The sequence below is a fragment of the Triticum dicoccoides genome, chromosome 7B, assembly GCF_002162155.2.
Source record: "Triticum dicoccoides isolate Atlit2015 ecotype Zavitan chromosome 7B, WEW_v2.0, whole genome shotgun sequence".
NCBI lineage: Eukaryota > Viridiplantae > Streptophyta > Magnoliopsida > Poales > Poaceae > Triticum > Triticum dicoccoides.
In genome coordinates, this window is record NC_041393.1 from 735,626,059 (window position 1) to 735,636,182 (window position 10,124).

Genomic DNA, 10,124 nt, shown 5'->3' on the forward strand with positions numbered 1-10,124 from the left:
GCTCCCCCCGTATATGGCCGCGTTGGATCCCGTCGGCTGCTCCTGGCGCCACCCGTCCAACGGATCCGGAGCCGGCGGTTGTCCCCATGGCGGCGTTCTGCTAGATCTGGCTACTCCGCTGTGCGCCAGGGAGGTGGCCTGCTCCTGCTCAGGCTTGCTGCAGCCGTCCCTTAGTCGCCAGATCCGGTGCTCGGCCGGCTGCTGGCCTTCGATTCCGGCCGGATCTAGCCTGTTAGGACGCCGCAGATGCGCTCGTTTCTTCAGGGTGGTGTTCGATGGTTTGTGATGTCCCAGGTGGTTGTGGCGGGGATGTTTGCCAGCGGTGGATGTGATGCGCGTGGTGGGTGGATGCTGGGGCGGCGGCCCCGGGCTGTGTGGATGGCGTCGACTCTGCGGGGAGTGGCGGCCGTGGGTGCTAGTCCTTGACTTCGGCCGTGCGGGTGGGGAAGTTGCGGTGGACGAGTTCTGCGATGGCGGGGTGCCCTGCCGATTGGCGCTCCTGCTTCTGACGAAGACCTCCATTCCTATCCGCCGGCTTGTGCTACCTCTTGAGCTTGCGTTGGTTTTTCCCTTGAAGAGGAAAGGGTGATGCAGCAAAGTAGAGTAAGTATTTCCTTCAGTTTTGAGAACCAAGGTATCAATCTAGTAGGAGACAACGCACAAGCTACCGAATACCCGCACAAACAAACACCAACTTGCACCCAACGCGATAAAGGGGTTGTCAATCCCTTCACGGTTATTTGCAAAGTGAGATCTGATATAGATGGATAAACGGTAAAGTAATATTTTTGGTATTTTTGGTTTATTGAACGGAAAGTAAAAGATTGCAAATAAAGTAAATAGGAAACTAAAATTATAGATCAGAAACTTATATGATGGAAAGTAGACCCGAGGGCCATAGGTTTCACTAGAGGCTTCTCTCTAGATAGAAAATATTACGGTGGGTGAACAAATTACTGTCGAGCAATTGATAGAAACGTGCATAGTTATGACAATATCTAAGGCAATGATCATGAATATAGGCATCACGTCCATGTCAAGTAGACCGAAACGATCCTGCATCTACTACTATTACTCCACACATCGACCGCTATCCAGCATACATCTAGAGTATTAAGTTCATAAAGAACGGAGTAACGCATTAAGAAAGATGACATGATGTAGAGTAATCAACTCAAGCAATATGCTGAAAACCCCATCTTTTATCCTTGATGGCAACAATACAATACGTGTCGGTTTCCCTTCTGTCACTAGGATCGAGCACCGCATGATTGAACCCAAAGCTAAGCACTTCTCCCATTGCAAGAAAAACCAATCTAGTTGGCCAAACCAAATCGATAGTTCGAAGAGACTTGCAAAGATATCAAATCATGCATATAAGAATTCAGAGGAGATTCAAATAATATTCATAGATAAGTTGATCATAAATTCACAATTCATCGGATCTCGGAAAACACACCGCAAAAGAGTATTACATCAAATAAATCTCCAAGAACATCGAGGAGAACTTTGTATTGAGAATCAAATAGAGAGAAAAAGCCATCTAGCTACTAGCTATGGACCCGTAGGTCTGCGGTAAACTACTCATGCTTCATCGGAGAGGCAATGGTGTTGATGTAGAAGCCCTCCGTGATCGAATCCCCCTTCGACAGGACCCCGGAAAAGGCCCCTAGATGGGATCTCATAGGTACAGAAGGTTGCAGCGGTGGAAAAGTGGTTTCATGGCTCCCCTGGAAGGTTTTGGGATATTTGACAATATATATAGGCGGAAGAAATAGGCCGGTGGAGTCACGAGGGACCTACAAGGGTGGGGGCGCGCCCTATCCCCTCGGCGCGCCTCCCGACCTTGTGGCCACCTCGTAGCTTTCCTGACGTGCAGTCCAAGCCCTCTGGATGTCTTCTGGTTCAAGAAAAATCATCACAAAAGTTTCATTCTGTTGAGACTCCGTTTGGTATTCCTTTTATACGAAACTCTAAAACAAGGGAAAAACCAAGAACTGGCACTGGGCTCTAGGTTAATAGGTTAGTCCTAAAAAATCATATAAAATAGCATATTAATGCATATAAAACATCCAAAATAGATAATATAATAGCATGGAACAATCAAAAATTATAGATACATTGGAGACGTATCAAGCATCCCCAAGCTTAATTCCTGCTCGTCCTCGAGTAGGTAAATGATAAAAACAAAATTTTTGATGTGGAATGCTACCTAACATATTTATCCATGTAATTCTCTTTATTGTGGCATGAATGTTCAGATCCGTATGAATCAAAACAAAATTTTAATATCGACATAAAAATAATAATACTTCAAGCATACTAACAAAATAATTATGTCTTCTCAAAATATCATGGCCAAAGAAAGATTATCCCTACAAAATCATATAGTCTGGCTACGCTCCATCTTCATGACACAAAATATTTAAATCATGCACAACTCCGATGACAAGCCAAGCAATTGTTTCATACTTTTAACGTTCTCAAACTTTGTCAACTTTCACGCAATACATGAGCGTGAGCCATGGACATAGCACTATAGGTGGTATAGACGGTGGTTGTGGAGAAGACAAAAAGAAGGAGATAGTCTCACTTCAACTAGGCGTATCAACGGGCCATGGAGATGCCCATCAATAGATATAAATGTGAGTGAGTAGAGATTGCCATGCAACGAATGCACTAGAGCTATACGTTTTTGAAAGCTCAAAACGAATACTAAGTGGGTGTGCATACAACTCGCTTGCTCACGAAGACCTAGGGAAATTTGAGGAAGCCCATCATTGGAAATATACAAGCCAAGTTCTATAATGAAAATTCCCACTAGTATATGAAAGTGATATCATACGAGACTCTTGAAGGAAATATGCCCTAGAGGCAATAATAAAGTTGTTATTTTATATTTCCTTATATCATGATAAATGTTTATTATCCATGTTAGAATTGTATTAACCCGAAACTTGATACATGTGTGGATACATAGACAAAACACCGTGTCCCTAGTAAGCCTCTACTAGACTAGCTCGTTAATCAAAGTAGGTTAAGTTTCCTAACCATAGACATGTGTTGTCATTTGGTGAACGGGATCACGTCATTAGGAGAATGGTGTGATTGACAAGACCAATCCGTTAGCTTAGCATAATGATTGTTAAGTTTTATTGCTATTGCTTTCTTCATGACTTCTACATATTCCTTCGACTATGAGATTATGTAACTCCCGGATACCGGAGGAATACCTTGTGTGCTATCAAACGTCACAACATAACTGGGTGATTATAAAGATGCTCTACAGATATCGCCGAAGGTGTTTGTTGGGTTGGCATAGATCGAGATTAGGATTTGTCACTTCGAGTATCGGAGAGGTATCTTTGGGCCCTCTCGGTAATGCACATCATAATAAGTCTTGCAAGCAATGTGACTAATGAGTTAGTTGCGGGATGATGCATTACGGAAGGAGTAAAGAGACTTGCCGGTAATGAGATTGAACTAGGTATGGAGATACCGACGATCGAATCTCGGGCAAGTAACATACCAATGAAAAAGGTAATAATGTATGTTGTCATAACGGTTTGACCGATAAAGATCTTTGTAGAATATGTAGGAACCAATATAAGCATCCAGGTTCCGCTATTGGTTATTGACCGGAGAGGTGTGTCGGTCATGTCTACATAGTTCTCAAGCCTGTAGGGTCCGCACGATTAACGTTCGATGTCGATTTTGTATTATATGAGTTATGTGATTTGCTGAACGAATGTTGTTCGGAGTTCCAGATGAGATCATGGACAAGGTGAGGAGTCTCGAAATGGTCGAGAGGTAAAGATTGATATATAGGATGATGGTATTCGGACACCGGGAGTGTTTTGGGATGCACCGGAAGTGTTTCGGGATGTAGGTGTGCCCCCCTCGGGCGGTTTCTAGATCGAGCACCCATTCGGTGGCCCCACGGTCTAGGGAATTGGCAGGCAACGAGAGGGGGTAGGCTAAGGTGAATACTTACTTCTTCGTGTTACGGCAGGTCATCGTGAGAAGACAAACCAAGTCTAAGCCCTTTTTGTCACATGATCGCCCACCGAAGACTCGGTCTCGCGGACGAGCGCAGCCGGTCCTCGACGTTCTCGCCTGTGTGCCCCTCCTCAGGCGGTCTCCAGATCGACCACCCATCCAGTGGCCCCTGCGGTCTAGGAAGTTGGCCGGCACCGAGACAGGGGGTAGGCACTACTAGGGAAAAGCTTATACACAGAATCTTAGCAGCTGCGCGGTACAAAAAGAGGCGCTACTACTAACTTTCAGTAGCGCGGGTTCAAAACAAGCACTACTGCTACTCGGTTAGCAGTAGCGCAGCCCAGCCGAACTGTGCTGCTACTAAAAGCGACCGACAGTACCCACCAACCTCGGCTTAGCAGTGGCGCGCTTGTGCCACACGCACTACTGCTAAAGTAATAGCAGTAACACGTTTTTTTCTTGTCGATACTGCTAATTTTGAAACTGGCCACATGGCAGGCCCCGCTTAGCAGTAGCGCATGCGAGGGAAGCGCGCTGCTGCTATGCTCTTAGCAGTAGCGCGCTTAACAACCCGTACTAATGCTAAGACGCATCATAATGCCACCTTTTCCCTCCCCCTCCCCATCTCCTCTCTTCCTCACTTTCCCCTACCTCCCACCTCCTCTCTTCCTCAATACTTCTCCCCCATTACTCTCCCTCTTCTACTTACCTTTCTTTCTCTTTATTACTCCTAGCTAACTACACCACCTCCATTAATGCATCTCCTTTCTCTTTTTCCTTACCCCTCCACTAGTTGAAGTTGTCTCCTCCCAAATTAGCTAGCTAGGTAGATGTAGCATTGAGTGAAGTGACCTATGTGCCCCCTAACTATATCTAGCATTGTCAAGAAGAGCTTTATCCACTTTTGATCTTCCTACTACATCATCATCTCTCCACCGTGTGCTCGATCTCGAGATAGGTATGTGACTAAAAATTCATGCTTTTGCAAGAATGGAAATATGTGTATGTGTGTGCGATATGATAATTGGGTGATATGATGGAAATTGTGTGTGTGGCATGAGTTGATGCCAAATTGTGTTTGTGAGTTGCCTATGCATGTTTTGCCGAAATGTCGATTTATTTCCGTTTCAGCGAATTTCGGGCAAACACTAGATCTGTATGTCCTATTTTTTGGGATGGTCATGTCGAATTTTTGTATGACTTTGATGCATGCATGCATTTTTATAATCAATTTGTTTATTATTACCATGCATGCGTTGATGATGGTCAGTGGAACGATGGTGGACAGGTGGTTGCGGTCGACGGTGCAGGACATGAAAGAAAATAACCTGACAGAGGTTTTATGTACGTGTCGAAGATGCAAAGGAATAGTTTGGCTCGACCCCCACGAAGAAGGTCGTGTCAAAGCGCACCTGCTCATGACTGGTTTCATGGATGGCTATACTCGGTGGATAATCGAAGATGAGGATGATGATGTTGAGGATGCCGACAGGGCAGGCAATGACGACACGGGGCAAGAAAAAGAGATGATCGATAATGGCGGCGGAGAAGAGGCCGGAGATGGCAGCGGAGAAGGGGCCGGACATGGCGGAGGAGAAGGGGCCGGACATGGCGGCGGAGAGAATGTGGACTCCACGCCGTAGAGTTCGTCGATACTAAGTTCAATCGTGCGGGATCCTCATGTTCAAGCACCGCTTCACAAGGAGACAAGTACTGAGAGAGCTGCTTCTAGAGAGGAGGCTAAGCTGCAGCAACTCATGGTAGACTCGAACACTCCATTGTATAATGGTTGCAATCTTGAGGTGACCCGCTTGAGTTTCACGCTCCAACTCCTGAAGATGAAGGCCAAAAACAAATGGACCGACACTAGCCTCGATGAGCATCTCAAGTACCTAAAGAATGTTCTTCCCACGGGGAATCTATTTCCTACTAGTGTGGATGAGGCCAAGAAGATCGTGTGCCCTCTTGATCTGCCACAAGTTAGATACCATGCATGCATCAACGATTGCATAATTTATCGGAAGGAGCACGCGGAAAAAACAAGATGTCCGGTGTGCAATGCTTCTCGATACAAGAAGGCCGGGAAGAAATGTCCCCAGAAAGTTGTATGATACTTACCAATCACTCCTCGTCTCCAGCGGTATTTCATAGATCCCAAGGAAGCAAAGCTCATGCGCTGGCACGCGGAGAGGAAGAAGCCCGACGATGGAGATGATCCGAAACTGAGACACGTCAAGGATGGAAGCCAGTGGAGAGCGTTGAACGCTTCTATCAGTATTTCGAATGTGATGCAAGGAACATCATGCTCGGTGCATGTATCAATGGCATGAATCCGTTTGGCAACTAGAACACCAACCATAGCACATGGCCCATGTTTGTATGGATGTACAACCTCCCCCCTGGTTGTGCATGAAGTCGAAGTACATTCACATGAGCATGCTGATTCAAGGGCCAAAACAACCAGGAAATAATATTAATCTGTATTTGGGGCTACTTCAAGAGGAGTTAGACACGTTATGGAAAGCACCGGCCAAGACATGGGACGCCAGCAAAGGCGAGTAACTCTACATGAGAGCCACGCTGATCACGACGGTGCATGACTATCTCGGTTACGAATATGTCGCAGGCCAGGTGTGCCATGGATATTGCGGATGCACGCGGTGCATGGATGATACGACGTCTCAGCAGCTAACGTCAAGGAAAGATTGTGGGTCTGGTTAAATCGTGTACATGGGGAATCGAAGATGGCTCGATCCACATGACCCATGGAGATCTATTCAATGGTCACGTTGAGCATCGAGGACCTCCACGTAAGCGAGCGGCACTGGAATTGATGAGTTGTTGGAAAACTGGAACCAGTGCCCCGCGCCAGGAAAGACGATGAAAAAGGCGCTGGAGCTGCTGCTCTGGGTTCTGGGACTTGGAGTACTGGAACAAACTCGACACACCTCATTGACTTGATCAAATGCATATCTATAAGAATGTCCTTGAGAGCTTGGTCGCGACACTGATGAACATTGAGGGAGTCCTGGACTAAGGGGTCCTCGGGCGTCCGGCCTGTTATCCATGGGCCGGACTGATGGGCTGTGAAGACACGAAGACCGAAGACTGTACCCATGTTCAGATAGGACTCTCCTTGGCGTGGAAGGCAAGCTTGGCGATCAACTATGAAGATTCCTTTGTATGTAACCGACTCTATGTAACCCTAGATCCCCCCCGGTGTCTATATAAATCGGAGGACTTAGTCCGGAAGGGAGAGACTCATTACCATAATCATGCAGGCTAGACTTCTAGGGTTTGTCCATTACGATATCGAGGTGGATCAACTCTTGTAATACTCATATTCATCAAGATCAATCAAGCAGGAAGTAGGGTATTACCTCCATAGAGAGGGCCCGAACCTGGGTAAACATCGTGTCCTCTGTCTCCTGTTACCATCGACCTTAGACGCACAGTTTGGGACCGCCTACCCGAGATCCGCCGGTTTTGACACCAACATTGGTGCTTTCATTGAGAGTTCCACTGTGCTGACCTCAGTAGGTCTGATGTCTCCTCCTATCGTCCATAGCAACACTATCCAAGGGGAAACCTTCATTCCCGGATAGATCTTCGTGTTCGGAGGCTTCATAATGCGGGCCGACTCGCTTGGCCATCTGGAGCAGATCGATAGCTATGCCCCTGGCCATTAGGTCAGATTCGGAAGCTTGAACTACGTCGCGGACATCCGTGGAGACTTGATCTTCGACGGGTTTTAGACCATGGCGATCGCTCCCCCTCGCTTCGATGAACATGACTTAAATCTGTCATCGGACCACATCCAGGAGATGGTTCTTGTTACTGCTCTGGCCTTAGATCCGGAGCAGATTTTGCCATCCAAGGTCACAGGGTCCGCAGCATTGGAGCTGCAGATGGACTCAACCTCAGGCAATACCCGTGTTACCGGAACTCCGGACTCATCTCTGGCTATAAATTCCGAACCACGTACACCCGCAGACGCCGAACGTGACGCTTATCAATCTTCGAATTCAGCACCTCAGACATCTTCCAGCACTCACCTTTGGGCGATGTGCTAAACTCTTTAAAAAGCCAGTCCCTGGCAGGGGACTCACAGCCAAACTATGTCCGGTTCGAACTAGGGGCTGACGACGGAGAATTTTGCTTCCCACCCGCCACCCACTTCATAGCCATTGTCGAGGACTTAACCGACACGCTTGACTATGGCTCCGAAGACATCAACGGCATGGACGACGATGACGGCGAGGAGCAGGGTCAAAACCCGCCATTTACTGGGCGATGGACGGCCACTTCCTCATATGATGTGCACATGGTTGATACACCTAAAGAAGCTAACGACGATGACAAAAAAGATCTAGTTGAGAATAAACCTCTTGAGACACAGCCCAAGCGCCGACATCCTAAACGCCGTTCTAAGTCATGTCGCTCAAAAGACAGCAACACTAGCACTGGAGAAACTAATACTCTGGATGACGCCGAAAACAATGAATACCCTGTTGGAGCAACATCCGAGCAGGAGGAACAAGAAAACGGGCAAGCCAGCCCTGATGAACAAGCCATGCCCAACGACTCGGAGGATGATAGCTATCGTCCACTCTCCAAGAATGAGGAGAGCCTCGGCAACGGGGATTTCATCGTGCCTGAGGCACCCCTCGAGAAGGAGCGCTTCAAGCGCCAGCTAATAGCTACTGCAAGAAGCATGAAGAAGAAGCAGCAACAACTTCAAACTGATCAAGACCTACTCATTGATAGATGGACTGATGTCCTGGTAGCCGAAGAATACGGGCTCAAGCGTCTAGCCAAGATCTACCCAAAGCGCAGATTGCTACCTCAGTTTGATGAGGAGGCGCCAGAGCCCATACCTCCCTCGCACAATGCAGAACGACCACCACACGGTCGTGACAGAACGGCGGACCGACCACCCCGCGGTCGGGATAAAGCGGCAACACAGGCCGGACATCAGCCCGCCCCACCACCACGTAGAAACAGAGACAAAACAGCTCAGGATTATACATACGACCTTCGGCATGACCTAGACAGTAGAGCAGGACACACCAGATCAATCTATGGATCGTGAGGACGTTTTTCGACGCACGACGACGGCTACCTATTCGGACGTGAAAAACCTAGCCACGCCCGGGCTGATAACCGCAGGCGGACCCCATCGGAGGTGCGCCGCGACGCGGCCCGATATAGAGGCGCCACACACCATCTTGGCTTCACAGATGAAGTAATGGATCGCGAATTCCCCGAGGGGTTCAAACCCATCAATATTGAATCGTACGACGGAACAACCGACCCCGCAGTATGGATCAAGGATTTCATTCTCCACATCCATATGGCCCGTGGAGACGACCTCCACGCCATCAAATACCTCCCACTAAAGCTCAAAGGTCCCGCTCGACACTGGTTAAACAGCCTTCCTGAAAATTCCATCGGCGGCTGCGAGGACTTGGACGAACCTTTTCTTGACAACTTCCAAGGTACTTATGTCCGGCCACCTAACGCCGATGACTTAAGTCACATAGTTCAACAACCCGGAGAGTCAGCCAGAAAATTCTGGACTAGGTTCCTAACCAAAAAGAACCAGATCGTTGACTGTCCAGATGCCGAAGCCCTAGAGGCCTTTAAACATAGCATCCGTGAAGAATGGCTCACCCGCCACCTTGGCCAAGAAAAACTGAAGTCTATGGCAGCCCTCACGACACTCATGACCCGCTTTTGCGTGGGCGAGGATAGTTGGCTCGCTCGCAGTAAAAACACAGCCAACAAGGCAGGCCCGTCCGAGGCCAAGAACAACACTGGCAAGCTCCGGCGCAACAGACACAAACGTTGAAGCAATGGCAACAACACCGACGACACTACAGTCAACGCCGGATTCAGCGGCTCCAAGTCAGGCTAGCGGAAGAAGCCCTATAAAAGGAACAGTGAGGGACCATCAAGCTTGGACCGCATTCTCGATCGTCCGTGCCAGATACATGGCACCCCAGACAAACAAGCCAATCATACCAACAGAGATTGTTGGGTTTTCAAACAGACCAGCAAGTTAAACGCCGAGAACAATAAAAAGGGATCTCAAAGTGAGGACGATGACGAAGAGCCCCGGCGGC